Source organism: Myodes glareolus, chromosome 2 (genome assembly GCF_982192425.1).
Source record: "Myodes glareolus chromosome 2, mMyoGla1.1, whole genome shotgun sequence".
Taxonomy (NCBI): domain Eukaryota; kingdom Metazoa; phylum Chordata; class Mammalia; order Rodentia; family Cricetidae; genus Myodes; species Myodes glareolus.
This window is the reverse complement of record NC_142027.1, coordinates 83,632,703-83,641,826: the sequence shown is the minus strand read 5'-3', so window position 1 is coordinate 83,641,826 and position 9,124 is coordinate 83,632,703. Positions and strand designations below refer to the sequence as shown.

At 39.1% G+C, this 9,124-nt stretch overlaps 1 protein-coding gene across 2 annotated transcripts in view; it reads right to left on the bottom strand.

The window, feature by feature from the left end:
• Positions 1-1,016: 1,016 nt before the first annotated feature.
• The window catches only part of LOC125399853 (cytochrome P450 3A11-like), a 48,780-nt gene continuing 40,672 nt past the window's right edge, over positions 1,017-9,124 (bottom strand). Inside the window, exon 14 of one of the 2 annotated variants that reach the window (XR_015000516.2) lies at positions 1,017-2,652. The gene's annotated coding sequence lies outside the window, so the exon portion shown is untranslated. Of the gene's footprint in view, positions 2,653-7,545; positions 7,735-9,124 lie in introns of those variants that run through there. The other variant, XR_015000517.2, reaches the window with a different exon arrangement.

Below are 9,124 nucleotides of genomic sequence, written 5' to 3'. Positions count from 1 at the left end.
CTACCTTCATTCTCCTACAGGTTGACATCCAGTTATGCCAGCAAATTTGTTAAAGATGCTTTCCTTCTTCCAATGCATACCTTTAGCCCCCTTGTCGAAAATCAAGTGTTCATAGGTTTGTGGGTTAATATCTGGGTCTTCTATTTGATTCCATAGGTCGACTTCTCTGTTCTTATGCCAGTACAAAGCTGTTTTCAATACTGTGGAAACAACCTAGGTACCCCTCAATAGAAGAATGGCTAAAGAAGGTGTGGAACATATACACATTAGAGTTTTACTCAGCTGTAAAAAACAATGACATCTTGAATTTTGCATGCAAATGGATGGAAATAGAAAACACTTTACTGAGTGAGGTAAGCCAGACCCAAAAAGAGGAATATGGTATGTATTCACTCATAAGTGGATTCTAGACATAATTAAAGGTCTTTGAGCCTATTATTCGTGATCCTAGAGAAGCTAAATAAGAAGGTGAACCTGAAGAAAATCAGGTAGTTATCCTACTGAAGACTGGAAATAGACAAGAGTGCCAGAACCTTCATCTGGCGATGGATGGCGATACAGACAGAGACCCACATTGGAGCACCAGACTGAGCCCCCCAAGGTACAAAGGAGGAGCAGAAGGAGAAAGACTATGAAAAAGGAAGTCAGGACCTCGAGGGGTGCGATCACCCACTGATACAAGGGGTCTGATCTAATGAGAGTTCCCCAAGGCCAGTTGAACTGGGACTGAACAAGCACGTGATCCAACCAGATTCTTTGAATGTGGCCGGATTCTCTGGATGTGGCTGGCCTGGAGTCTTTCTGAAAAGCCATTGACAATGACACTGGGACTTGTTTCCTCTGCATATACTGGATTTTTGGGATCCAGTCTGTTTGGATACTCACCTTCCTGGACCTGGAGGGAGGGGGGAGGAACTTGAACTTCCCACAGGGCAGGAAACCCTGACTGCTCTTAGGGATGGAGAGGGAGGAGGAGAGGGAGTAGGGGGAGTGGGAGGGTGTTGGGAGCAGGGGCAGAAATGAAAAATAATTTATTAAATTATTTATTAAATTTATTATAATTTAATAAACTTTGAAAAAAGAAGTTTCTGGTCATTATATATTATCACAGACATAAAAAGCAAAAACCCTAGTTACAGACAACCCCAAAGCTTAATTTGCTATGGTAACAGGTTGAGTATGGTAATTTCAAGGAAATTAATAATTTGCTCTCATGTATCAAGAAAAATAAATCCACCAGTTAAAAACATCAGACAAATGTATTTCCAGATATATCTGGGAATCATAGAAATCACACATTTAACATCATATTTGGAAAGAAATTATGTTTTTATTAATCATGTTTGTCCCAACTCCTTCTTACAATATTCAGTCAGGATAGAAATTTGGACTCAGCAAGCAAACAAACAACCTAACCAGGAACAGTAGACATGGAAAAATATTAAAGTGTATGACCTTGTGTTTGCATCTAGGAAAGCTACTGCATTCTGGACCTTGTAATCCTTTTCCAGATTCCAAGATATAGGACATATAGAAATGTTACAATATACATTACTTATATATTCCTATCTGTATTTCCAATTCCTTACATAAAGCACATATTATAAGACACCCTCTCAAAACATTTATATGCGAGGAAGGGGAGAAGAGGAGAGTTGGGGAAAGCTTGAGGGAATGCGATAGTTGAGATAGAGGAAGGACAGATATGAGAGCAAGGAAAGAGATATCTTGATTGAGGGAGCCATTTTGGGATTAGCAAGAAATCTGGCTCTAGAAAATTTTCCAAGAATCCCTATTACTAATTTTTATTGGAAGCCTTGAGTACCAACCCATGTACCCATCAGATTTCAGAACAGGGCATCTATGGCAAGCAAGGATATCAGGGTAAAACATTTAACTTAAGTATATTACTTCTGCATCCTCTTTATTTTTCATGCTAGAGGAAAAATGAAGTGAAGGGGGCATGGAACAGAGGAAGAATAAAGAGAAGAAAGAAGGAAAGTAAGGGGAAGTAGTGGAAGTAGTGGAGGTGAAGAAGAAGAGCAAGAGTAAGGGTAGATCTCCATGAGAATTCCAATTTTTTCAGACATGGTAGGAAAAGTCCATCAGCAAGGACAATAATAATATGCATATCAAAATCACAAAAATTGGCAGGTTGAATTTGACAAAGCAGTACTCCAGAACAGGAGACCTGACCTAAGAAAGAGTCAGCATTCAAAGGGAAGTATCTGACATTCCAAGCGCTTTGATAAAGTTATTAAACATCCCTGAATCCTTGATTCACCCATATTCCTAATCTCTGCTGTGATACACACCTCTGGGAACACCCAGATTTGTTTGTTAGCAAAGGTGGGGCATGTTGGCTTCCTGCTCATTGCCTGTCTTCTATAGAAATTTCCATGTGGTCTGTTAGCAGGTAATTTTGTAGGATTGACTCTAAGTAAATTTGAGTTTAAAACAAAGAGTGAATGCCATTGCTCCAAGGCCTCATTGTGTGGGGAAATGGAGCAAAGTCAGTCCACTGCCCCTGAAGAGGTTTCACTGCTGCGGTGTTCTGGGAATGAAGTCCTTTTCAAAGGGAAGATTTATGGCTTAACAATGTCTTTACAGATATGAGGGTGACATTTCCAAAAGGCAAGTGTTCCCACAGCTCTGCAAAATAGATTGTTCCATGTTGATGAGTACATACATATTCACTTCTCATGGATATGCCTATTGGTCTGTGAATTGACTGTACACACTTGTGGACTCCAATAAATTTTCACAGCTATGAAAGCAGAAAATCTCTTGTGTTTTTTTTCCTTCCTTCCCCTTTCTGCACTCCACCTTCAACAACTTCAGAGTAGGTAAATGGACTCAACTCTTCCACATATCTCTCTTCAATTATGAGTCCCCAGAAAAAGCCAGATGGATTAGATGACTCTCATTAACTGATCTATTTTTCCTTCTCAATGACCAGTCAAAGCCCATCCTGGAAGGAATTGCAAGAGTGTTTTCCCAGCACTGGGCAACAGAGTCAGAATTAGCTGTGTTCAAAGCAATTCTCAGGTACATAGTATGGGAGCAAGCCTGGGCTAGAAAATAAACTGATATAAAGAGAAATCAGTAAATCAATAACACTCGGGGAAAATCAGAATGTAATGTTTAAAAAAAGTGGGGAAGAGAACAAAAAAGACATTAGAACAGTAATGCATTTAAAGAAATGAAATTTGAAAGAGAATACAAATAATGGACTTTTTAAAAAGATGAAAATAGTATAATTTGTGATCCTAGAGAAGCTAAATAAGAAGGTGAACCTGAAGAAAATCATATAGTTATCCTCCTGGATATTAGAACTAGGCAAGACTGCCAGGCAAACTTGGGTGCGTGGGTGGTTCGGGGAAGGAAGTAGGGGAAGATTCTTAGGAAGAGGGGAGAGGGGGAGGATTGGGGATGGCTTGGGGGAATGGGAGGAGGGAGGGAGGAAGGATGGTTCTGGGAGCAGGGAAGTTTATATCTCAACTAAGGGAGCCATTTTAGGGTTTGCAAGAGACTTGAAAATAATATATTTTAAAATCAATAAGATAAACTTCAGGTATATTGACTTTGAAAAGGAGTAGGCCATTCACTCTTAGATGGCTTGCTACTGATAAAAGACAGAATGATATTGGTCACATGCTCATGTTTGCTGCTGAAATCTGGAACCTGATATACAGAGTTACAGTCAATGGCCTGTATCTCAATCCTTGGAGCTGTATTAACTAGGTCAAGCAGGATTGAACATATCTGCACAGGACAGTTACCTATTTTGCAATTCAATATTCACTGGCTCAAGCTAACCTTCCAATTATAAGCCCACAAATCAGGAGTGTCTTCATTCACATGGCATAAATTAGAACATCCCGAAATATTAAAAACAAATTACTGAGCTGGACAGTGATGGCACTTGCCTTTATTCTAGCACTCAGGAGGCAGAGGCAGGTGGATCTTTGTGAGGTCAAGGCCAACCCGGTCTACAAGAGCTAGTTCAAGGAGGGGCTCCAAAGCTACAGAGAAACCCTGTCTCAAAAAACAACAAAAAAAATTACTGGGCCACCTGTGTTAGTTATGAATTTTATGGATGTAAAGAGATACAATGAGCATCATAATCCTTATAAAAAAACACAATATTTAATTAGGGCGGCTCATTTAGACTTCTAGAAGTTCAGTCCATTGTCGTTAGGGTGGGGAGAATTATGTTGTGCAGGACAAATTTGGTGCTGGTTACATCTTGTTATATAGGCTGTAGGAAGTTGACTGAAATGCTTGGCAGTATCCAGAACATAGGAATTCTCAAACAGTGCCATGCTTCTTTCAACAAGACCATTCAGATTCCAACAAAGCCACACTTTGTAATAGCACCAATCCCTATGAGATTATAGAAGCCAATAACATTGAAACTACCACACTGCCACAATTAGGTCCTTTTTCAGACTGGTGAATCCAGCAGCTGATTTCCTCCAATTTCCCCTGCGGTACACTCAGTAAACTTTTCTTTCTACTCTGTTCTGAAGGCAGAAAACATGCTCCACATACAGATCCTTCTGTGAGTGCAATGAATTGTTGACCTCATGACTCAAGTGGATAATTTTAAAAGTCTGAGGCCACACAGTCATTTAAGAATTTTGAATCAAAGCTGGGTGGTGGTGGCACACGCCTTTAATCCCAGGACTGGGAGGCAGAGGCAGGCCGATCTCTGGTAGTTCAAGGCCATGCTAATCTACAAAAGTTAGTTCTGAAACAAGCACCAAAGTTACAGAGATACCTTATCTTAAAAAAAAAACAACTTTTAATTCAAGACAGCAAGATTATTGACCTGGAATGCGACAGAATGAAATCAAGGTCTCATAAACCAACTTTAGAGACCTTATCTCAGCAATATTTTCTACAATGCTAGAAGTACAGCTATTCTATAATATGCCTTTCCAGTGAGAAACCACTGTACACCCTTAAGAAATTAATAAAGAAAAATCTGCACAATGATAGCATGCATCTATCTCTGGTAAATGCTCAAAGAGGAGGGAATCTGTAATAAACATTGCATTCTACATACACTGACATCCTTATGTTTTTTTTAGCTTCAGACTCTAGCTTACATTTTATTGAAATTAAATAGAGATGGGAAACTGCAAGTATTGCCAGTTACGGAATTGGGAAACTTACACAGGTAAGATATTGCCATAATTATGTCAAAAGTATGCAACTGACCTGAAGCAGCAGGTCATACTTTACTAAAAGTGCCCTAAGTGAAGTACCAGAAGGTGAGAAAAACAGAAAAACTGGAACAAAGATATGATAAAAGCTGGGACAGAGAAGCCTTGCATAAACTATGTCTTATTCCAAGTAAACTTCTTAAGATGAATAGCTTCTTGTATACTATTTGTACGGGGAAATGGGAGGAAATAGAAGACTTCTAGGAAATCAGCAGAAATTGCCATAAAATGGTACAAACTCAGAAAAAGGTTAATCAAGTAAAGCAACACAGGACCAGGGTGGTGGAGGTGCACACCTTTAATCCCAGCACTAGGGAGGCTGAGGCCAGCCTGGTCTACAAGAGCTAGCTCCAGGACAGGCTCCAAAGCCACAGAGAAACACTGTCTCAAAAAAATGCAACACTGTCCCATCCCAGCTTTCACCAAGAAATCCCTTCCCTTATTCTTCCCTTCCTTGGGGCCATAAAATCCCCCAGCTAAGCCTGCTTGGGTGCTGAGACTGGGTGGTAAGTACAACCCAGGAGGAGAGAGCTCCTGTGTTTCAATAGCCTGCCAGCAGAAAGGTAGGCCTTTTATCAGTGAGATCCCTGGCCAACAAGGGAACCTGACCCTGTAGCAGAAGATCCATTAGAGAGCATTTGAAGTAAGAGATGGGCAGGTACCAAGGCAAGAATTCCTCCAACAATCTGAAAAACAACATGAAAATACCAGATCCCAATGACCCTACAACAGAAAGACTTGAACACACTAATCCAGAAGAAGTGGGAAAAAGTGCCAATATGAAAGAAAAAGAGTCCCTTAAACAAGATATGAATAACTCCCTTAAAGAAATGGATGAGAATTATAACAAAAATTTGAAGAAATGAGAAAAGAAATGGATGAGAAGTATAACAAAAAGTTTGAAGAAATGAGTAAATCCGTAAACGATACCCTGGGAAACCAAGAAAATACAATCAAACAGGTAATGGAAACAGTTCAAGAAATGAAAACCGAAATGGAGGCAATGGAGAAAACACAAACGGAGGGCCGGCTGAATATGGAAAATCTAGGTAAATGAACAGAGAACACAGAATCAAATATAACCAATAGAATATAAGAGATGAAGGATGAATCTCAGATTCTGAAGACACCATAGAGAAAATAAATGCTCTGATCAAAGAAAATAGCAAATCCAAAAAATTCTCATCACAAACATTCAAGAAATCTGGGACACAATAAAAAAAACCAAACCTAATAATAATAGGAGTAGAAGATGGAAAAGAATTGTGGATCAAAGGACCAGAAAATTTAGTCAACAAAATTATAGAAGAAAACTTTTCCAATCTAAAGAAAGATATTCCAATGAAGGTTCAGGAAGCATAAAGAACACTGAACAGACTAGATCAAAAAAAATACCCCCTCATCATATAATAAGCAAAACACAAAGCATTCAGATTAAAGAAAGAATATTAAGAGCTGCAAAGGAAAAGTTCAAGTAACTTATAAAGGTAAACCTATCAGACTTATACCAGACTTCTCTATGGAAACCATGAAATCCAAAAGTCCTGGATAGAGGTACTGCAGAAACTAAGAGACCATGGATGCAAGCCCAGACTACTATACCCAGCCAAGCTATCATTCACTACCAACAGAGAAAACAAAATATTCCAGGATAAAAACAAATTTAAACAATACGTAGCTTCAGATCCAGCCTTACAGAGAGTATTAGAAGGAAAATCACAACCCAAGGAATCCAACATTCCCAACACTGCCTACAATAACTGAGACATCTAGCAACCCTTCACAACCACAACTCAAAGAAGGGAAACACATACACTCTGTTACCTAAAAAAATGACCGGAGTCATCAATCACTGGTCATTAATATCACTTAATATCAATGGACTAAACTCACCTATAAAGAGGTACAGACTTAGAGATTGGATATGAAAACAGGATCCAACATTCTGCTGTTTACAAGAAACACACCTCAACCACAAAGACAGACACCTACTCAGAGTAAAGGGTTGGGAAAAGGTTTTCCAAGCAAATGGACCTAAGAAACAAGTGGGTGTGGTCATTCTAATATTTAACAAAATCTACTTCAAACTAAAATCAATCAGAAGAGATGGAGATGGACATTTCATACTCATAACAGGAACAACTCATCAGGAAGAAGTCTCAATCTTGAATATCTATGCCCCTAATATAAAGGCACCCACATATGTAAAAGAAACTCTTCTAGAGCTCAAGGCACACTTCAAACCACACACACTAATAGTAGGAGACTTCAACAATTCTCTCTCACCAATGTACAGGTAAATCAGACAGAAACCTAACAGAGAAATAAGAGATTTATTGGAGGTACTGATTCAAATGGACTTAACAGACATCTCTAGAACACTCCACCCAAATAGGAAAGAATATACCTTCTTCTTTGCAGCTCATGGAACATTCTTGAAAATTGACCACATACTTGATAACAAAGCAAACTTCCACAGATACAAAAAAATATTAGTAACCACCTGCGGAGAAGGAAATCAGAGAAACATCACCTTTCACGATAGCCACAAATAGCATAAAATATCTTGGGGTTACTCTAACCAAGGAAGTGAAAGACCTATTTGACAAGAACTTTAAGCCTTTGAAAAGAGAAATTGAGGAGGATACCAGAAAATGGAAAGACCTCCCCTGCTCTTGGATTGGGAGAATCAACATAGTAAAAATGGCAATTCTACCAAAAGCAATCTATAGATTCAATGCAATCCCCATCAAAATCCCATCAAACTTCTTCACAGAAGTTATTTTTGCCATATAAATCAAGTTTATATGGCAAAACAAAAAACCCAGGATAGCCAAAACAATCTTATACAATAAAGGAACTTCTGAAGGCATTACTATACCTGACTTCAAACTCTATTACAGAGCTACAGTATTGAAAACAGCTTGGTATTGGCATAAGAACAGAGATGTCGACCTATGGAATCGAATAGAAGACCCGGATACTAACCCTCAAACATATGAACACCTAATTTTCGACAAGGGAGCTAAAGGTATACAATGGAAGAAGGAAAGCGTCTTTAACAAATGGTGCTGGCATAACTGGATGTTAACCTGTAGAAGAATGAAAATAGATCCATATCTATCACCATGCACAAAACTCAAGTCCAAATGGATTAAAGACATCAACATCAATCTGTCCACTTTGAACCTGATAGAAGAGAAAGTGGGAAGTAGTCTACAAGATATAAGCACAGGAGGCCACTTCCTAAGTAGGACCCCAGTAGCACAGACAATAAGAGAAACAATGAATAAATGGGACCTGCTGAATCTGAGAAGCTTCTGTAAAGCAAAGGAAACTGTCAGTAAGACAAAAAGGCTACCTTCCGACTGGGAGAAGATCTTCACCAACCCCTCATCAGACAAAGGTCTGATCTCCAGAATATACAAAGAACTCAAGAAACTAGACACTAAAACTCTAATTAACCCAATTAAAAATGGGGTACTGAACTGAACAGAGAATTCACAGCAGATGAAGTTCGAATGGCCAGAAGACACTTAAGGTCACGCTCAACCTCCTTAGCGATCAGGAAAATGCAAATCAAAACCACTTTGAGATACCATCTTATACCTGTCAGAATAGCTAAAGTCAAAAACACCAATGATAGCCTATGCTGGAGAGGATGTGGAATGAGGGGAACACTCATCCATTGTTGGTGTTAATGCAAACTTGTGCAGCCACTGTGGAAATCAGTGTGGCGGTTTCTCAGGAAACTGGGAGTTAACCTCCCTCAGGACCCAGCAATTCCACTCTTGGGAATATACCCAAGAGATGCCCTATCATACTAAAAAAGTATTTCTTCAACTATGTTCATAGCTGCACTATTTGTAATAGCCAGAACCTGGAAACAACCT